The following is an 18,772-nucleotide window of genomic DNA, read 5'->3' on the forward strand; positions in this document are numbered from 1 at the left end:
CTGCTACAAATTTTGACTTGTCAAAAAACAGAGGCCAAGATTCTCAAAGGCCCTCCAGTGCACTTAGAAGTGATTTCATCAGCCTTGATTCATCATCAAGTGTAAGCTCAGAGTCTTGAAGTAAACGACTTTCGACAATGGCTTGTAGGGTCTTAAACCAGAAAGTGGCCAGTAAAATGATTTTTAAAAATGTTAACTGTTTAAATAAATAGTCCACTGTGTTGCATAAGTCTGCAGGCAAGCTGAGTTCTTCCTTCAGTTCCACCAAAGTTTGTGGAATTCCCTTGGTCTCTTCACTAGTGGTTTCACTGCTTGTGATTCTTGCACTCCACCATATCTGCAACATACAATGCTACTAAATGTCTGCAGCTTGTTGAATTTTCCATCTGCTACGACTGGAACTGAGAAGTTCACTGACAGACTGGTCAGGGAGACAAATCATTTTGTACCTTTGCTTATTTCTACCAAAATATAAACCCTCTTTAGTCTTATTCCCTGTGTGTGAGTTATTTATATTTACAATTGTAGCCCACCCACTAAATAAAACTCAATATGAGTTTATTTAAGCTGGAGTGCCTTCAATGCTGCAGCAAGACCTCTCATGTTTACATGGAGTCTGTCTCAATATTATAAGCATTTTCCCCATTTTCAGCATTATATTGTCTTTTGAATTCATATATGTACATTTGGGTTGTACACAGTAGACATGTTTCATCCAATAATCATATTGTTCCATGGATTTGCCCTTTTGCCCCACCCTCTGGGCAGCACTTGCGTAAAGGTACAGGGGAAAACTGGTTCAACTGTTGGGCTTATTCATTTAATTTTAAAAGCTAAGCAGGGCTGGACCTGGCCACTAGCTGACACAGACTGCAGAGAGGAAAACTATCATGTGAAAAGAGTACCCTAGGCTGTTGCTTAAAAGCCTAAGATAGGACTATAAAACCTACCAACAAACAAAGCAGATTCTTCTCCACACCACACCAATAATAGCCCCCCTCCTTTGGATGAAGGAGTTTAATTTCTTGCTAGAATGGATTCCTCACAAATAAAGATTAATCCTTCACTTGATGTTTACTCACTAGAGCAGCTTTCTGAATTATGGGATCTGTGTCTGCACATTCAAATATATATTCAGATGCCATTAGTCAAATAACCATATATGGTCACAAATACAAGTCACCATAGAGGAACAAAATGGTCCATCTAGCCTGGCATCTTGTCTCCTAAAGTGAGCAAATCCTGAAGCATAAAAGCTTAATTGTGCATTATTATACCATGGTGGAAACATTTCTTCCTGACTCCATCTGGTGGTCTGCTTTTGCTGTGAAGCAGTGATAGCCATACATATTTCACTCCAGCTAGCATAGCAGTAGATGCCATTGCTATCCAGATACGAATAGCTAGTCTTGGGGGCTAAGGCCCTAATCCATCAAAGAATGTAAGCATGAAATAACATTAAGAGACCAGAGTAGCTGCATTGAGATAAGTGGGGTTACTCACATCATTAAAATTATGCATGTGCTTAGGTGATCTGGTGGATTGAGGTCTACAATTATTTGCATCAATAGTGCCCCATGATAATATAGCTCCAAAAGATCTGTTGAATTAAAAAAAATGTTTCCTTTCCGCCCATTTATCATCATGGGAAGCAAATAAAAGGAGTTTCTACAGGGGGCTGGCTGAGTTCCTGGTTGAATGATTTCAGGGTTGCTAGGTTTTCATTATATTGTATAAGTATTAGGGAGCCCAGAGCCTCAGATAGGCACTCTTTAATAATTATAAATCTAAATAAGCTTCCTCTGACCACATCTCCACATCTTTTTGATTTTCTCCGCTGGCTTCCCGTAGAATTCTATGCAGCTTACATGCTTCTCAGACTTTGAAAGTTCTTCATAATACTGCCCCCACCTTCAGCATACCTCTGATCTCACTGGCTCCCACACAAGCTTCTACTTCCCATTTTCCAGACTTCCCTCTGTCCTTTTTGTCTGTTGTTTTTCAGATCATATACTGAGAGTGAATGAATCTTTCATACCAAAACAAAAACCAAGAAAGAACGAGAGTAAAGGCTCCATAAGAGAAACCAGTGTCCATCTCTGTTGTTCTATGTTGCGGCAATTCTAAGTCACAAAATGGCAACTGCCCAGGCAGATAACTAGAAATTTAAAGGAGCAGTACACAGAAAACAAGTCTAACAATTAAGAAGCTAGACACACCTGTCTCTATCTGCTCCTTACTTCGTTCCCCCTTTCGTGGTACCCTCATGCATTGGAGAGCTTCCCAATGAAAATTCTAGAGCCCACTCTCCACCTTCAGAAACCTGTTCCGTGAGGCACACTGACCAGTCTGTGTGGGTTCTGAGTTCTATTCAGGATGAGAAAAGAAAAAAGAAAAAGAAGAGCTCAAAAGTTGATTTTTTTTCTTATTTCATTTTGAATTTTCAAAAGTGATCTGTTTTGGGGACATGGGGGTGGGGGGAAGAGACCCACACACAGGTTGCATAACAGCCCAAAAGTAAATTATGAAAAATGTCATACCAAGTCACTTCATCATTTGTGCACACTTCTGTAAATGCTGTTGCCATGCCTCATGAAAATTCAGTTTCCTGGTGTCCTCATTGTCTTCTATGAGCCATGCTGCCCAGATGAACTATGTCTCTCCTGATGTGCAGCCTACAGAGGAGAATGGGAGCATGAACTATCCAGACTGCGACTCCCATGAAGCATCACAGCAGCATTTCACATTTTGGCTGAAGCTTTTTTGTTTGTTTTCAGATTTCCACCAAAAGAAAAAAAAATCCCAAATTGAAACAAACATTTTTAAAGCCAGGTCTACTCAGCATTTTATAGGATTGGCCTTGATCCTGCATGGATGGATCCTCATGCCTATGCCAAGTGCCAGTGAACACAATGAGGCTCCAGCCAGGCATAAGGGTTTGCCCACATGGATCCAATTGCAGAATGAGGGTCTTAAACGGTCAGCTCTTCAGCTCAGGAACAAAGCAGTCATTTGTTTGACACAGAGCATCTAGAGTGCTGCAGTACATAAACAATAACATCCATTTATCATCTCAGTTTTGTTGAGCCTCCTTGCTCTTGCATGATGGGAACTATTCTATATACCTCTGTCATATTCTAGTATGATCTTTTATCCCCAAATAAAATATGATTTTCTTAATTTCTCCTCATATGAAAGTTCTCCTTGCCCCCAACTACACACATGAAGAGTATATTGCACTGAATCGCTTGTTTATTTTCTCTTTCTCGTGTGTCATTTTGACCAGAGGTAACAAAACCTTAATTCAGTATTCAGGGTGAGGATGCTCCACCAGTTGACACAATTGCATTATACTTTCCCCCTCTCCTTTATCTTGTTCTGTGTCCTTTATAAAATCAGGTATGTTTTATAGAGAAAATGAGTACATGGCTATTAGTCAATTTACACTCAGTTGTTACCTAGGAAGAAAAATCAATTACATCTTGTCAGGTAATTAATCCATTTTATACCCCATGGTCTGGTAGCCTCTGGAAGCTCTCAGCCATTTCATACAGCGTACTCCATCTGTCATCCTTCCTGATCCCCCACAAGGTCATAGCACAGAGTATGCCATTTAGATCCTACAGCCAGTTACCTTAGCAGTTCTTTCCTGGGGACCTGGATAGATTTCCAGTTCCTAATTAGAAAGTACTTTCTTGTGGGGAATGATAACTCAACCAACTCTAAGTCATTTTTAATAGCTCTTTAATTTAATTTTAATTCCTTTAATTTCCATCCAATCAAGTCCAAAGTCAAAGATTTTTGGAACCTATATACCAGGAAGTTATGTGGCTACCAGTATTTTAAATATGAAAGACTAGAACTGTCTCTCAGCTCCATAACATAGGCATCCAGTTTCAGTCTCTTTTCTACTCCTGAAGACCTTCTCACTAGACTTTACTAAGAATAGGGGCAACATATACATTCTTTGTAGAGATTTGTTAGTTTACAAGTTTGATTCATCTACTAGTTCCTTCCAAAACAGTTTACTGCTTCCAAATAAGTCTGAGGCTTGGTCTACACTATATACTTACTTCGATATCATTATACCGACCTTAACACACTGTGTAGACAGCGTTATGTTGGTGGGAGAGCTTCTCCCGCCAACATAGCTACCACCTCTTGTGGAGGTGGACTTATTAAGCCAATGGGAGAGCTCTCTCCCATCAGTTTAAACCATCTTCACCAGACATGCTACAGCGGCACAGCTGTGCCAATATACATTTGTAGTGTAGACCTGAGTCTTTCTTCCCCCAACCTGATTATTTCACAGCTTTTGATAGGCAAGAGGGAGCTGGGCAGGACACATCCCATGTACAATTTTTTAAGTAAGTTTTACAGTTTCATAGACACAGAATCCAACCTTGTAATCTCATCCTCATGGGCACACTCTGGCCACTGGAGCCTGACATTGTTTGTTTTAATTCCCTCTCACATTCTCCCACACCCCAACAAATAAGCCAAACCACCCACATGTAGCCTCTTCATATGTTGATACTGTTGATAAAGAACCACCTACTTTCCCACATTAACCCTCCTTGCTCTGACCCCTTTTCCTTCAGCATAGTACTCCTGAAAGGCCTCAAATGAAAAACACTCTAGGTATTTTAAGTGACTGGAAAGCTCCCACAACCAATCTTTTTTGTTCTAACAGGAGAAAATTTGAGAGTTGTGTTGTATGAATTTAGATTGAATAACTGAGCTAAAGGTGTTAACATAACCCAGTCACTGTCCAACATCAAACAGTTGGAAACAAAGACTGGGGATTGGCATACAGAGACCTCAGCCTGCTTAGCACCATGGGAAATACACCATTAAACATCATTTAACCTTTTCTGAAAGATACAGAGGAAAATGAAAAACAGCCTAAGCATTCGAAATGTAAAGTGTTAAATAGGGCTTTGATTTTAAACAGCAGCCCTTGTTCCCTTTCTCTTTAGCTGCAGACAGTTTTTAGAAGGAAAAACTCCCTGTTTGACAGTCTTCTAGATTGCATTAAAGATGGTAATAATGGTCCTTTTGAGGAAGAGAGAAATTAGTTGAAATGGGCTGGAGTCATTGCTGCTGCTAAAGTCCAATCTTAGAAGGAAAAGCCCCCTTATTTGACAGTCTTTTAGTATCAAAGGTAATAATAACTGTTCATCCCTGGTGGTGTTTGGGATTGAGCTGGGGCCAGCAGGGTGGTGATGTCATCTGGGTCCCTCTCAGGTCAGGACATCTCTCAGTACAAAGGCAAAGAAGAGGGGGGCCCAGGAGACAGTGCAGGTGGCAGCCAAGATGGTGAAGCTCACTCCAGTAGTCTCCATCTGTTCTTTCACTCTGTTCTTTTTGTTCTTTCCCCACAAAAACATTTATTTTAAGGAACTAAAAAGGGGGTGATGGGTGGAATAGCCCATCCCCTCATTATTTTGTTCAACAATTAAGCCCAGTATAAGCTCATTAACTTCTGGCTCCACATTTCTTGCTTTTAGCAAGTAGAATCTCAACACAGTCCTTGAATCATATCAACTTGGTCTTTTTTGTTTAGACTAATCTAGTTATTCTGTCTCCCTATCAGACCTTTTCCCATCAACATTTGTTATTATAGGTTATTGTAAGATCTTATGAACTTTTACATAGTTTTTACAGTTGAGCTCATAATTTGGATAAATATGTAGGTCCAGTTGTCACAACAGTGGCCTGCATACTTCATAAAACCTTGCACCTCCCTTTTTCTTCAGACACAGAGCACTCAGATACAGGAGATTCAACAACATAAATCTCCAGCCAACAGAAGGGGAGGCTGTCCTGTGTCCAACATTAGATATTGTTATGGCAGGAGTAACTAGATATCACTCTTCCACATAATCTTACAAATTTGTTTTCTTCACATGGGAACAGGGTACAGGGTCTGAAGAAATGCTATATTATTGTCAGTTTTGTCATACAGTTTCTTTGGGGGGGAGCTGTTACAAATAGCAACAGAGTTCATACTCTGTGTTCATATCTCTAATTAGAGTTAATTCTTGATACAGAGTTGTTTCCTGGAAAGCAAGCACTGGTTTGGGGCTAAGAGTCCTGAAAGAGGGATCTTGCCTACATACTATATGCGACCCCCTCTGTTCAAAGAATGTTGTATATTTTGTAAGTAAACAAGTTGCCTACGAAGATAACCAGACTCCATGCCATTGATTGCTACTCCAACAGAAAATCAACCTCCAAGGCCCTGCCCTCTGGTATTGCTCAGTAGAAGGGAAATATTTTCCAGATGCATGAAGGTTCAACTTCACACCTGAGGGAGACTAAGAAGGGGCTGAAGTAGCTGACAATAGTATTACATCTAGGGCAAAATGTTTCCTCTGGGATACTGGCCAGTTCTTTCCACTTTTCATCACGCCTTGCATGAATATGTTGCAGTTCAGGATAACCTTCCAGCAAACACTGCATTAAGAATCTGTAAACTGATACAATGACTCAGCAGGAAGGGGGGGAGGGAGGGGAGAGAGAGAAAAAAAAAATAGTGGCATCCAGCAAAGTCTTTTCCTCAAAGGATATTACTTATAACAAGATACCAACCATCTGCAGATCATGGCACACTTTTTTGTGGTGAGGGTGTTTCCCTTTAGCCTCTCCATGAGCACATCATCCCAGTATTTCATTCTGTATTGGCTCCCCACTGAATATAGAGTCCAACTCAAATTCTCTGTCCTGACATTCTCAGCTATCCATGGGATCACCTCCGCTTCCATGACCTTCCACAACAGCTTCCTTCCACCAGAGCAGTGATACTATCAATCCATAGGGCAGGTTTGGTAGGAGACAGAATTTTCACTGGATTTGGACTAAGACTATGGAACAAGATATAAGAATGACCATTGACATCAGCATCCTTAAAACTAAATACAAGCCATTTTCAAAGCACCTAAGTCACTTTGGAAACTAAGGGTATGTCTTCACTAGCAACGTTAAAGCTCTGACATGGCAGTGCTTTAACGTGGTTGTGTAGTTGCGGCACCAGCGCTGGGAGAGAGCTCTCCCAGCGCTGTAAAAAAACCACCTCCACGAGGGGAGTGGCTCCCAGCACTGGTGCACTGTCTACACTGCCACTTTACAGCGCTGAAACTTGCAGGGCTCGGGGGGTGAGGGGAGAGTTTTTTCACACCCCTGAGCGAGAAAGTTGCAGCACTGTAAAGTGGCAGTGTAGACAAGGCCTTAGTCCCATTTTCAGAAGTGACTAAGGCACTTAAGAATCTAAGTCCCATTGACTTTCAATGGGCTTCTAAATGCGAATGTTACTTTTCAAAATGGGACTTAAATGTTTTTTAAAGTTTTACTCTAAACTAAAATTTTTACTACTTTTTACTCCTGCTAGCTCTGCAGAATCAACCAATGAGCTTGATTCCATTTCTCTTTATGCATCCTCAGCAGAACAGTGTATTAAGCCCAAATCATTTACACCTGACTAATCTCACACACAGTAGGACTACAAAGGGGCAGCAGAGGGCAAAGTTTTACTTACGGACTATCTCTCACTGCTTACAATGAATGTCAAGGAAAGAAGCTAGGCTTACTGAGTCCAATTTGAATTGTGAATTACTAAGGCTAGTAGATTAAAACTATATATTATATTATACATACACACACATTATTAAACACATTTGATATGAAAAATATTGAGAGCCAATATGTATAGAACCCACAATGCAATTATCAAGGAATCACTTCTCAGAGTGGAGCAGCACTGTAATGTTGCATTAACACAGTCAGCACCATTGCATATACCACGTCTTATTTTACAAACTGTTATAACACGTAAAAGACTTTACTGTGAAAGTTCATTTTACTCTCCATCTTTTTGGTGTATTTGGGAACCTCCTTCCTTCAGTGGAGATGAAGTTGATATTGCAGGATACAGAGCAGGCTTCTTCAAACACCTTCAGCAGATCTTCTCTAAGCATCTTCAGCATCTTCTGGGACTTAAATACAAATAAATACACATTAAAATATTAAATTGATTATTATAGAATTGCAATACGGGCACAAAGCTGGTTACAAGAATACTCCAAAAGAAACACGCTGCAGATCTTGCAGTGTGTTTTTGTAAGTGCACTACTGCCCTCCACTGGATGGAATCAGATCTGTTCCAGTGTTTATAGAAAGAAAAGGAGTACTTGTGGCACCTTAGAGACTAACAAATTTATTTGAGCATAAGCTTTCGTGCATCCGATGAAGTGAGCTGTAGCTCACGAAAGCTTATGCTCAAATAAATTTGTTAGTCTCTAAGGTGTCACAAGTACTCCTTTTCTTTTTGCGAATACAGACTAACACAGCTGCTACTCTGAAACCAGAGTTTATAGACTGATTCCCTGGCATGTCTAGGGAAGCTACACCTCTAACTTGACAGGCAGACACCTATGTACCGGAAGTACAAGTTCTCAGATGCCACATGAATGCAACAAGTGGAGGATCATGATTGTTAGTGTATGCTATCATAATCCAGCTATTGATGTTTTGTGGCAATTCCTGCCTTCACAAGCTAATGCAGGAGGATATAAATCAGAATTCAATAACTAGGGCCCTACCAAATTCATGGCCATGAAAAACATGTCACAGACCGTGAAATCTGGTCTCCCCCTGTGAAATCTGGTGTGTGTGTGCTTTTACCTTATACTATACAGATTTCATGGGGAGACAAACGTTTCTCAAATTGGGAGTCCTAACACAAGAAGGTGTGGCGGGGGAAGGGGGTTGCAAGGTTATTTTAGGGGGGTGGCAGTATTGCCACCCTTATTTATGCGCTGCCTTCCGAGCTGGGCAGCTGGAGAGCGGCGGCTGTTGGCTGGGCACTCAGCTCTGAAGGCAGCGCCATGCCAGCAGCAGTGCAGAAGTAAGGGTGGCAATATCATACCATTCCACCCATGGGTGGTGGGTATAATAGGCCAGGGGAGGCTTCCACAGCCTCCGGACCCCCGGGTGTAGGATTTTGGGGGGAAGTTTTTGATTTATTATGCCCCTGCAGTTTCCAGGGTGGCTGAGGAGGTACTCACCTCAGCTGCCCCAGAACCTGCGTGGGGCATAACAAAAGCGTCTTTGGGAGAAAAGAGATGCATGCTTTTCTCCAGGCGGCTTGGAGTCTGGGGAGGGGAGGTGCGGTGTGGCTGCAGCTGGCCCAGGACTCTGGGCAGGGGAGCTTGGGGCTGCAGCTGGCTGGGGGCTCCTCTGGGCAGCTGAGGGGGTGTCTTGGAGCTCCGGCCAGCTCGGCAATCCTCCGGCTGAGGAGGGGGGCGGACTTGGAGCTCCTGCTCTGGGGAAAGGGGCAGGCAGAAGGAGTGGAGCTGGGGCTAGCCTCCCCAAAGGGGGACTCCATCCACTGCCCATGATGCCACCCTTACTTCTGAGCTGTTGCCTTCAGAGCTGGGCGGCTGGAGAGTGGTGGCAGCTGACTGAGGGCCCAGCTCTGCAGGCAGCAGCAGGTCAAAAAAAAAAACCCCACAAAAAAACAAAAAACGGGTAGCCTATCACAGCCTCTTGGGAATTTTCCAACCATCTGCATCCCCACAGGCCTTGCTCTGAGTCACTTTTAGTGCTAGGTACTTAAAAGTTAAAGCACAAGTCACCGAACCAAGGGTTGAATCTTGGAAGAACAGCCCCTTAGAACTGCTCTCATGCCACACGCACCTCCCGAGCAGCACATTTTCCCTTGTTTAACAAGCCTGTGAAGGCTAAGTAAGAAAAACGGGGACAAAACATTCGACAGAACAAGTAAGTGGATTTCCTGGTTTCCCCAACGTTTGAGTTTTCTAAATTAAACTTTTGGGAACGGCAAAAATCTAGTTTTGGCATTTTGCAAGGGGGATCCTAACTTAGCATTTCCCAGTTTTCTTAAGTGGGGGGTTTGTGTTTTATTGTAACCCTGACAATATTTTGGAGAGGCCCAGGTGGAGACCTTACCTGACCATTCCTGTTTTCTAACATTCAGTTTGGAACCTCCACACCCTGGATGAAGAGAGGAAGGCAAAAAAGCCAGTTGTGCAGAAACAAACAACTACAGGTTAAGAAAGGTTTTTTTTTGTTTTTGTTTGTTTGTTTTAAGCAAGAGACTATATGAAGAAGCCACCAGTTACATTTCCTTCCTCCTGTTGTTCTGCTGCTGCTACCTTAGCACCCTGCTGACTGATTGCCATCCTTGGCTCTTCCTGACACCTTACCCACCTGAGGATTGCCTCTCCTTGCCCACCTGCCTGCCAGTGCCCTAGCTCTCAACTGTCTGTTTCCTACTAGTGCCCTCTTGCTGATCTGTCCCTCCGTTGCTCACCTTCCAATAACCCTGTGTTGTCCAACCACCTCGAGCCAAGTACCAAAAGGATTATTTCAAAATTTCAAAGAGCCACAGGTAGGAGGGGACGGGCAGTTTAAAGTTGCCATTCCCCCCACCCCCCTTCTCACTCTGCCTTAAATTCTTAAGAAATTGAGCAATCTATAACGGCAACTCCCCACTCATGTTCCCCGTGCCAAACTAGATTTTAAGCAGTTGAAGCTGGGCCTGGAGAGTGAAACAGTGGATAACTTTTTAAAGAGCCCTGCTTTTGTCCCTTCCAACCCTGATATTCTATAAAATATATATAAAAGGGGATTCTATAAAAGGGCTCACTCACTGCAGGAGCACCTCCATATGGCCAGACATGGCATAGCAGCTGTCTCCCCATATGATGTCCCCCACTAAGAGCCACTCCATTCTGCAGTGGTCTCTCTTCCTGCAAACTGGGCTTCCAGCAAGGTCACACTTTAGAGTCCATCCCTTCCAGGACACAGAGAGCCCAACCCAGCTACACTCCAATGACTTCATAGCAGCTCTTCCCTCTGTCGCTGGGATTTGTGGTCCTTACACCCCTTATCCAGGAGACTTCACCCCACCTGCCACAGTAGCTGGTAGGAGACCTAGGCCCTCCCTCCACTCCGGGTTCCAGCCCAGACACCCTATAACTAGGGCTAAGGTCTACTTCTTCAGACTCCTTACTGACTCCCAGACCACTTCCTACCTCTTCTATCCCACAGAGGGCGACTAGATTCTCTTTCCACAGCCAACTTCCAGACTCTATGCTTACCATCCAACTCCCCAGCGGGGATTACCAATTAATCTGGCTGTCTCCCCCCCCCCAGGTATGTTAATTGACCTCTCAGACCCACCTTAACCCCCTCAGGACCTGTGTGGAATACACATCCAATCACACCATCCTACAGAAACATGCCCAGCTCTGCCTTCTTTCCCCATCCATCCCCTGTGAAACCATCACCTTCACTCACAATGCCTGAAGTAAACTATTTCTTTCCCAGGAACACCCACCCTTGCCTCCCTCCAACCAGCCCGAAGGAACTCAGCCTCCCTCCTTTAACACGATCCCAGCAATCCCAAAAACATAAGCTAGCACCCAAATCTCTCCCTTCTTCTCTCCCCAACCGCCATGCTTCTCAGGAAATCCACCCCACCCCTAAAATCCCCCCAAATCAATTAAAGTCAGTGGCTAAGGCCCCACAATCTTTCTAAGATCTATTACAGTAGGGGCACTGTCAAGGTTCCTTCCCCACTCTGAACTCTAGGGTACAGATGTGGGGACCTGCATGAAAACTTCCTAAGCTTACTTTTACTAGCTTAGGTTAAAACTTCCCCAAGGTACAAACTATTTTACCTTTTGCCCTTGGACTTTATCGCTGCCACCACCAAACGTCCAACCGGTATATTATTGGGAAAGAGTCCGTTTGGAAACGTCTTTCCCCCCAAAGTCCTCCCAACCCTTACACCCCCTTTCCTGGGGAAGGCTTGATAAAAATCCTCACCAATTTGCATAGGTGAACACAGACCCAAACCCTTGGATCTTAAGAACAATGAAAAAGCAATCAGATTCTTAAAAGAAGAATTTTAATAGAAGAAAAAGTAAAAAGAATCACCTCTGTAAAATCAGGATGGTAAATACCTTACAGGGTAATTAGATTCAAAACATAGAGAATCCCTCTAGGCAAAACCTTAAGTTACAAAAAGACACAAAAACAGGAATCTACATTCCATTCAGCACAGCTTATTTTCTCAGCCATTTAAAGGAATCAGAATCTAACGCATATCTAGCTAGATTACTTACTAAGTTCTAAGACTCCATTCCTGTTCTGTCCCGGGCAAAAGCATCACACAGACAGAGAGAGAGGCTTTGTTTCTTCCTCCCCCCAGCTTTTGAAAGGTTTCAGATGCATCCGATGAAGTGAGCTGTAGCTCACGAAAGCTTATGCTCAAATAAATTGGTTAGTCTCTAAGGTGCCACAAGTACTCCTTTTCTTTTTGCAGCTTTTGAAAGTATCTTGTCTCCTCATTGGTCGTTTTGGTGAGGTGCCAGCGAGGTTATCCTAGCTTCTTAACCTTTTACAGGTGAAAGAGTTTTTCCTCTGGCCAGGAGGGATTTTAAAGAGGTTTACCCATCCCTTTATATTTATGACAGGCACTCTACGTGTTTTTGTAGGGTTCCTGCCACCACTCATTCTCTCTCCTGGATGCCCCAGCGCCTCCTATATCAGCTGCTGTATGGTTGGTTGGCCCCCAATCTCCTCCCAATCTTGAGAAGGTTACATGGCTCCAACCCTCTGCTTTCTCTGTTCTTAAAGGAGCAGGAGCTCAGAGGCTGCTTTGCTCTTCACTCATCTCTTCCTGAAAAATAGTTTGCAGGGAACATATTTTCAGTTAGTAATAAAATATATTTTTCTTCATAACATTCTCATTCTCAAGACCAATTCTTAGGAGTCCCAAGGGCCTCAGGCTGACCACCCCTTCTCAATCCAGTCCCTATGCTTCCTGCCATCTGCTGGCCATTTATCTCTGCGACCTGCCTCTACAACCTTCCCCTATTCCCTACCCACCATTGTCCTAACCTCCTGCTGCTTATGGTTGCCTCTTGACCCCTCTCTCCTTATCTCCTGTCCTGCCCCCCTTCTGCCTGCCTTTTGCTGCCCACCTAGGACTGTCCTGTACCCTTGCCACCTTTTCACCTCCAATTACTATGTTATGGTCCTCCAGCTGTCCCGCCCAGACTTTATTTGCAATTCTTCTATTTTATTCAGGAACGCAAGAAAGGACTAGAGAACGACCCTCCTGGAACAATCTGTCTTGACAGAAGGGTGTGGTTTCCTTCCTATCCATGTTAAATTGTTAAAGAAAATGAGGTTCTAAGTTTTTAATTAATTTTGGGGAGAGAGAATGTGACATTTAATTACATTTACATTTCAAAGTGGGTTTTCCTTTAATCTACTTACTTGTACTTACTGCTCTCGTGTATTTTAGACAAGGAATTTCAGAGGGCATAGAAGCCATGACAGCTTGCATAGCTTCCAAACCTCTGATTTTTGCTCAGGGTCCTCAATTCCTTTGTATAGGAGGATTGCTCATTTTTTAAAACAACACCTGTAGCTTGCCTTACTGGTGCTGGAGGAGTACATGTGAACTTTTATGTCTCCATGGTGTCAGGTGTCACTTCCAAATCTCTCAGTAGAAGCTGGGTTTCAGTGAGAAAACACCCATTTCTTTCCCTGTACTTGTCTTTTCTTTCGTAAAACTTTCCCCAATTCCATCAGAGAATACTAGCCTCACTTCAGGTGTATTTATACCAAAATGACAGGTTTCAGAGTAACAGCCGTGTTAGTCTGTATTCGTAAAAAGAAAAAAGAAAAGGAATACTTGTGGCACCTTAGAGACTAACCAGTTTATTTGAGCATGAGCTTTCGTGAGCTACAGCTCACTTCATCGGATGCATAGCATATCGTGGAAACTGCAGAAGACATTATATACACACAGAGACCATGAAACAAAACTTCCTCCCACCCCACTGTCCTGCTGCTAACAGCTTATCTAAAGTGATCATCAAGGAAGGCCATTTCCAGCACAAATCCAGGTTTTCTCACCCTTCCCCCCCCCCCCACACAGACACACATACAAACTCACTCTCCTGCTGGTAATAGCCCATCCCTCTTTGAAACCTCTCTTTATAATGCGCATGATAATCAAGGTGGGTCATTTCCAGCACTAATCCAGGTTTTCTCACCACCCTCCCCCCCCCCCCCCACACACACACCCCCCTCCAAAAACCACACACACAAACTCACTCTCCTGCTGGCAATAGCTCATCTTACAATGTGCACAGCAATAATCCAAGTTTAACCAGAACGTCTTGGGGGGGGGGGTTTGTAGGAAAAAAACAAGGGGAGATAGGCTACCTTGCATAATGACTTAGCCACTCCCAGTCTCTATTCAAGCCCAAATTAATAGTATCCAATTTGCAAATGAATTCCAATTCAGCAGTTTCTCGCTGGAGTCTGGATTTGAAATTTTTTTGCTTTAAGATAGCGACCCTCATGTCTGTGATTGCGTGACCAGAGAGATTGAAGTGTTCTCCGACTGGTTTATGAATGTTATAATTCTTAACATCTGATTTGTGTCCATTTATTCTTTTACGTAGAGACTGTCCAGTTTGACCAATGTACATGGCAGAGGGGCATTGCTGGCACATGATGGCATATATCACATTGGTGGATGTGCAGGTGAACGAGCCTCTGATAGTGTGGCTGATGTTGTTAGGCCCTGTGATGGTGCTCCCTGAATAGATATGTGGGCACAGTTGGCAACGGGCTTTCTAAACTACTACAGGCTACAAGGGGCCACAGCAATGGTCCCCTCAACCCACCCAGCAATATTGTTAACCTATCCAACTATACTCTCAGCCCAGCAGAAGCAGCTGTCCTATCTCGGGGTCTCTCCTTCTGCCCCTCCACCCCCTCGAACATGATACAGTTCTGTGGTGACCTAGAATCCTATTTTCGACGTCTCCGACTCAAGGAATATTTCCAAAATACCTCTGAACAACATAATGATCCACAGAGGCCTGCTTACCAACATTACAAAAAGAAGGATTCTAGGTGGACTCCTCCTGAAGGTCGAAACAGCAGACTGGACTTCTACATAGAGTGCTTCCGCCGACGTGCACGGGCTGAAATTGTGGAAAAGCAGCATCGCTTGCCCCATAACCTCAGCCGTGCAGAACACAATGCCATCCACAGCCTCAGAAACAACTCTGACATCATAATCAAAAAGGCTGACAAAGGAGGTGCTGTTGTCATCATGAATAGGTCGGAATATGAACAAGAGGCTGCTCGGCAGCTCTCCAACACCACTTTCTACAAGCCATTACCCTCTGATCCCACTGAGAGTTACCAAAAGTATCTACAACATTTGCTCAAGAAACTTCCTGAAAAAGCGCAAGATCAAATCCGCACAGACACACCCCTGGAACCCCGACCTGGGATATTCTATCTACTACCCAAGATCCATAAACCTGGAAATCCTGGACGCCCCATCATCTCAGGCATTGGCACCCTGACAGCAGGATTGTCCGGCTATGTAGACTCACTCCTCAGGCCCTACGCTACCAGCACTCCCAGCTACCTTCGAGGCACCACTGACTTCCTGAGGAAACTACAATCCATTGGTGATCTTCCTGATAACACCATCCTGGCCACTATGGATGTAGAAGCCCTCTACACCAACATTCCACACAAAGATGGACTACAAGCCATCAAGAACACTATCCCCGATAATGTCACGGCTAACCTGGTGGCTGAACTTTGTGACTTTGTCCTTACCCATAACTATTTTACATTTGGGGACAATGTATACCTTCAGATCAGCGGCACTGCTATGGGTACCCGCATGGCCCCACAGTATGCCAACATTTTTATGGCTGATTTAGAACAACGCTTCCTCAGCTCTCGTCCCCTAACGCCCCTACTTTACTTGCGCTATATTGATGACATCTTCATCATCTGGACCCATGGAAAAGAAGCCCTTGAGGAATTCCACCATGATTTCAACAATTTCCATCCCACCATCAACCTCAGCCTGGTCCAGTCCACACATGAGATCCACTTCCTGGACACTACAGTGCTAATAAACGATGGTCACATCAACACCACCCTATACCGGAAACCTACTGACCGCTATTCCTACCTACATGCCTCCAGCTTTCACCCTGACCACACCACACGATCCATCGTCTACAGCCAAGCTCTGCGATACAACCGCATTTGCTCCAACCCCTCAGACAGAGACAAACACCTACAAGATCTCTATCAAGCATTCTTACAACTACAATACCCACCTGCGGAAGTGAAGAAACAGATTGATAGAGCCAGAAGAGTTCCCAGAAGTCACCTACTACAGGACAGGCCTAACAAAGAAAATAACAGAACGCCACTAGCCGTCACCTTCAGCCCCCAACTAAAACCCCTCCAACGCATTATTAAGGATCTACAACCTATCCTGAAGGATGACCCAACACTCTCACAAATCTTGGGAGAAAGGCCAGTCCTTGCCTACAGACAGCCTCCCAACCTGAAGCGAATACTCACCAACAACCACATACCACACAACAGAACCACTAACCCAGGAACCTATCCTTGCAACAAAGCCCGTTGCCAACTGTGCCCACATATCTATTCAGGGAACACCATCACAGGGCCTAACAACATCAGCCACACTATCAGAGGCTCGTTCACCTGCACATCCACCAATGTGATATATGCCATCATGTGCCAGCAATGCCCCTCTGCCATGTACATTGGTCAAACTGGACAGTCTCTACGTAAAAGAATAAATGGACACAAATCAGATGTTAAGAATTATAACATTCATAAACCAGTCGGAGAACACTTCAATCTCTCTGGTTACGCAATCACAGACATGAGGGTCGCTATCTTAAAGCAAAAAAACTTCAAATCCAGACTCCAGCGAGAAACTGCTGAATTGGAATTCATTTGCAAATTGGATACTATTAATTTGGGCTTGAATAGAGACTGGGAGTGGCTAAGTCATTATGCAAGGTAGCCTATCTCCCCTTGTTTTTTTCCTACAAACCCCCCCCCCCAAGACGTTCTGGTTAAACTTGGATTATTGCTGTGCACATTGTAAGATGAGCTATTGCCAGCAGGAGAGTGAGTTTGTGTGTGTGGTTTTTGGAGGGGGGTGTGTGGGGGGGGGGGGAGGGTGGTGAGAAAACCTGGATTAGTGCTGGAAATGACCCACCTTGATTATCATGCGCATTATAAAGAGAGGTTTCAAAGAGGGATGGGCTATTACCAGCAGGAGAGTGAGTTTGTATGTGTGTCTGTGGGGGGGGGGGGGGGAAGGGTGAGAAAACCTGGATTTGTGCTGGAAATGGCCTTCCTTGATGATCACTTTAGATAAGCTGTTAGCAGCAGGACAGTGGGGTGGGAGGAAGTTTTGTTTCATGGTCTCTGTGTGTATATAATGTCTTCTGCAGTTTCCACGATATGCTATGCATCCGATGAAGTGAGCTGTAGCTCACGAAAGCTCATGCTCAAATAAACTGGTTAGTCTCTAAGGTGCCACAAGTACTCCTTTTCTTTTTTCTTTTTATACCAAAATGTTACTGGAACCTCCTAGAGTGCTTCAGTGAACAATATTCTGCATTTCTATCCAAGGATAGAAGGATCAAGGCTCTCAAAGTGAATTTGACCTCACAACACCCCTGTAAAGTGGGTATTATTGTCCCCATTTCACAAGGTCAAAACGGACATTGAGTGTAAGTGATTGGCACAAGGTAACACAGCAAGTCAGCAGAAGAGCATTGAATAGAACTCAATTCTCCCCCTAAAGCCCCAATTTAAATTCCTCATGCAGTTGAATAAACTACCAGATGAAAAGGAATTTGAGGCACAAACCTGACTTACAATAAAAGACTAACATAACTTTTAACATTAATAAACTATATACAGTGTATAGGTTTTGAGGGAGTCCTTGTGGAACAAATTGTAGCTTGAGGCTGTGGGAACTGCTGAGTTCTCTGGGGCCTAAGAGGAGGGACTTACTGTTGATCTCTAACAGCAAGATTAACTGCTGGTAAACAAGATAATCTAACAGTCGTAATGTGCATGACGCACTGGGTAGGTTCTTGCCAATGGAATTACAGTAGAATTTGTTTCAGAGTAGCAGCCGTCTACTAATTGTGAAGCTGTTCTACTAATTCATAAATATTTGCTATTGTGGCTCCCAGAAGCAGGAATGTTCAGTGTAAACAAAAAACACTGTAGAAGTGAAGTTGTTCTACTAATTCAGTTTCTCCTTTGAACTTAAGCTAGCAAACCTACAAAACAGCGGTATGCGTGTGCCTACAGGAGGCCATTAATACCCCGTAGCAAGCCCACATCCAAACCCTGATCCCGAACCTCCGGGGAGTGGTGGGTCGGGGACAGGCGGCAGGAGCTCAGACTCCTGACCGGCTGGGAGCCAGGGACCTCGGGCTAGTGCAATCCGGGCGGAGGGCGAGGATCGGCTGGAACGTCTCATCGCCACCTCAGCGGCTGCCGTATCTGGTGAGCAGCCCGGGGGAAACGAGCCGGGGAATCAGTTACCCAGGGGCAGGTACCCACAAAACCGGCCCTAACCGCACAGCCGGTGCGGCCGGGCCACCTCCGCCGACAGCAGACAAACGAGCGGGCCCCGGAGACCCGGCCCCGGCGGAGCCGCAGGTCAGGGCGGCAGCGCGACAAGCAGTCACAAGCGATGTCACCGGCACCTCCCCCAACCATTACAACTGCGCACGCGCAGCCCAGAATCCCCAGCCCGTTCCCGCGTAGACCAGCCCACTGCAGCCCGCAGCGTTCTTCTACCGTCAGACCGTGACGTGACGTGACGTGACGTGACATG

The sequence above is a fragment of the Natator depressus genome, chromosome 6 (genome assembly GCF_965152275.1).
Source record: "Natator depressus isolate rNatDep1 chromosome 6, rNatDep2.hap1, whole genome shotgun sequence".
Taxonomy (NCBI): Eukaryota; Metazoa; Chordata; order Testudines; family Cheloniidae; genus Natator; species Natator depressus.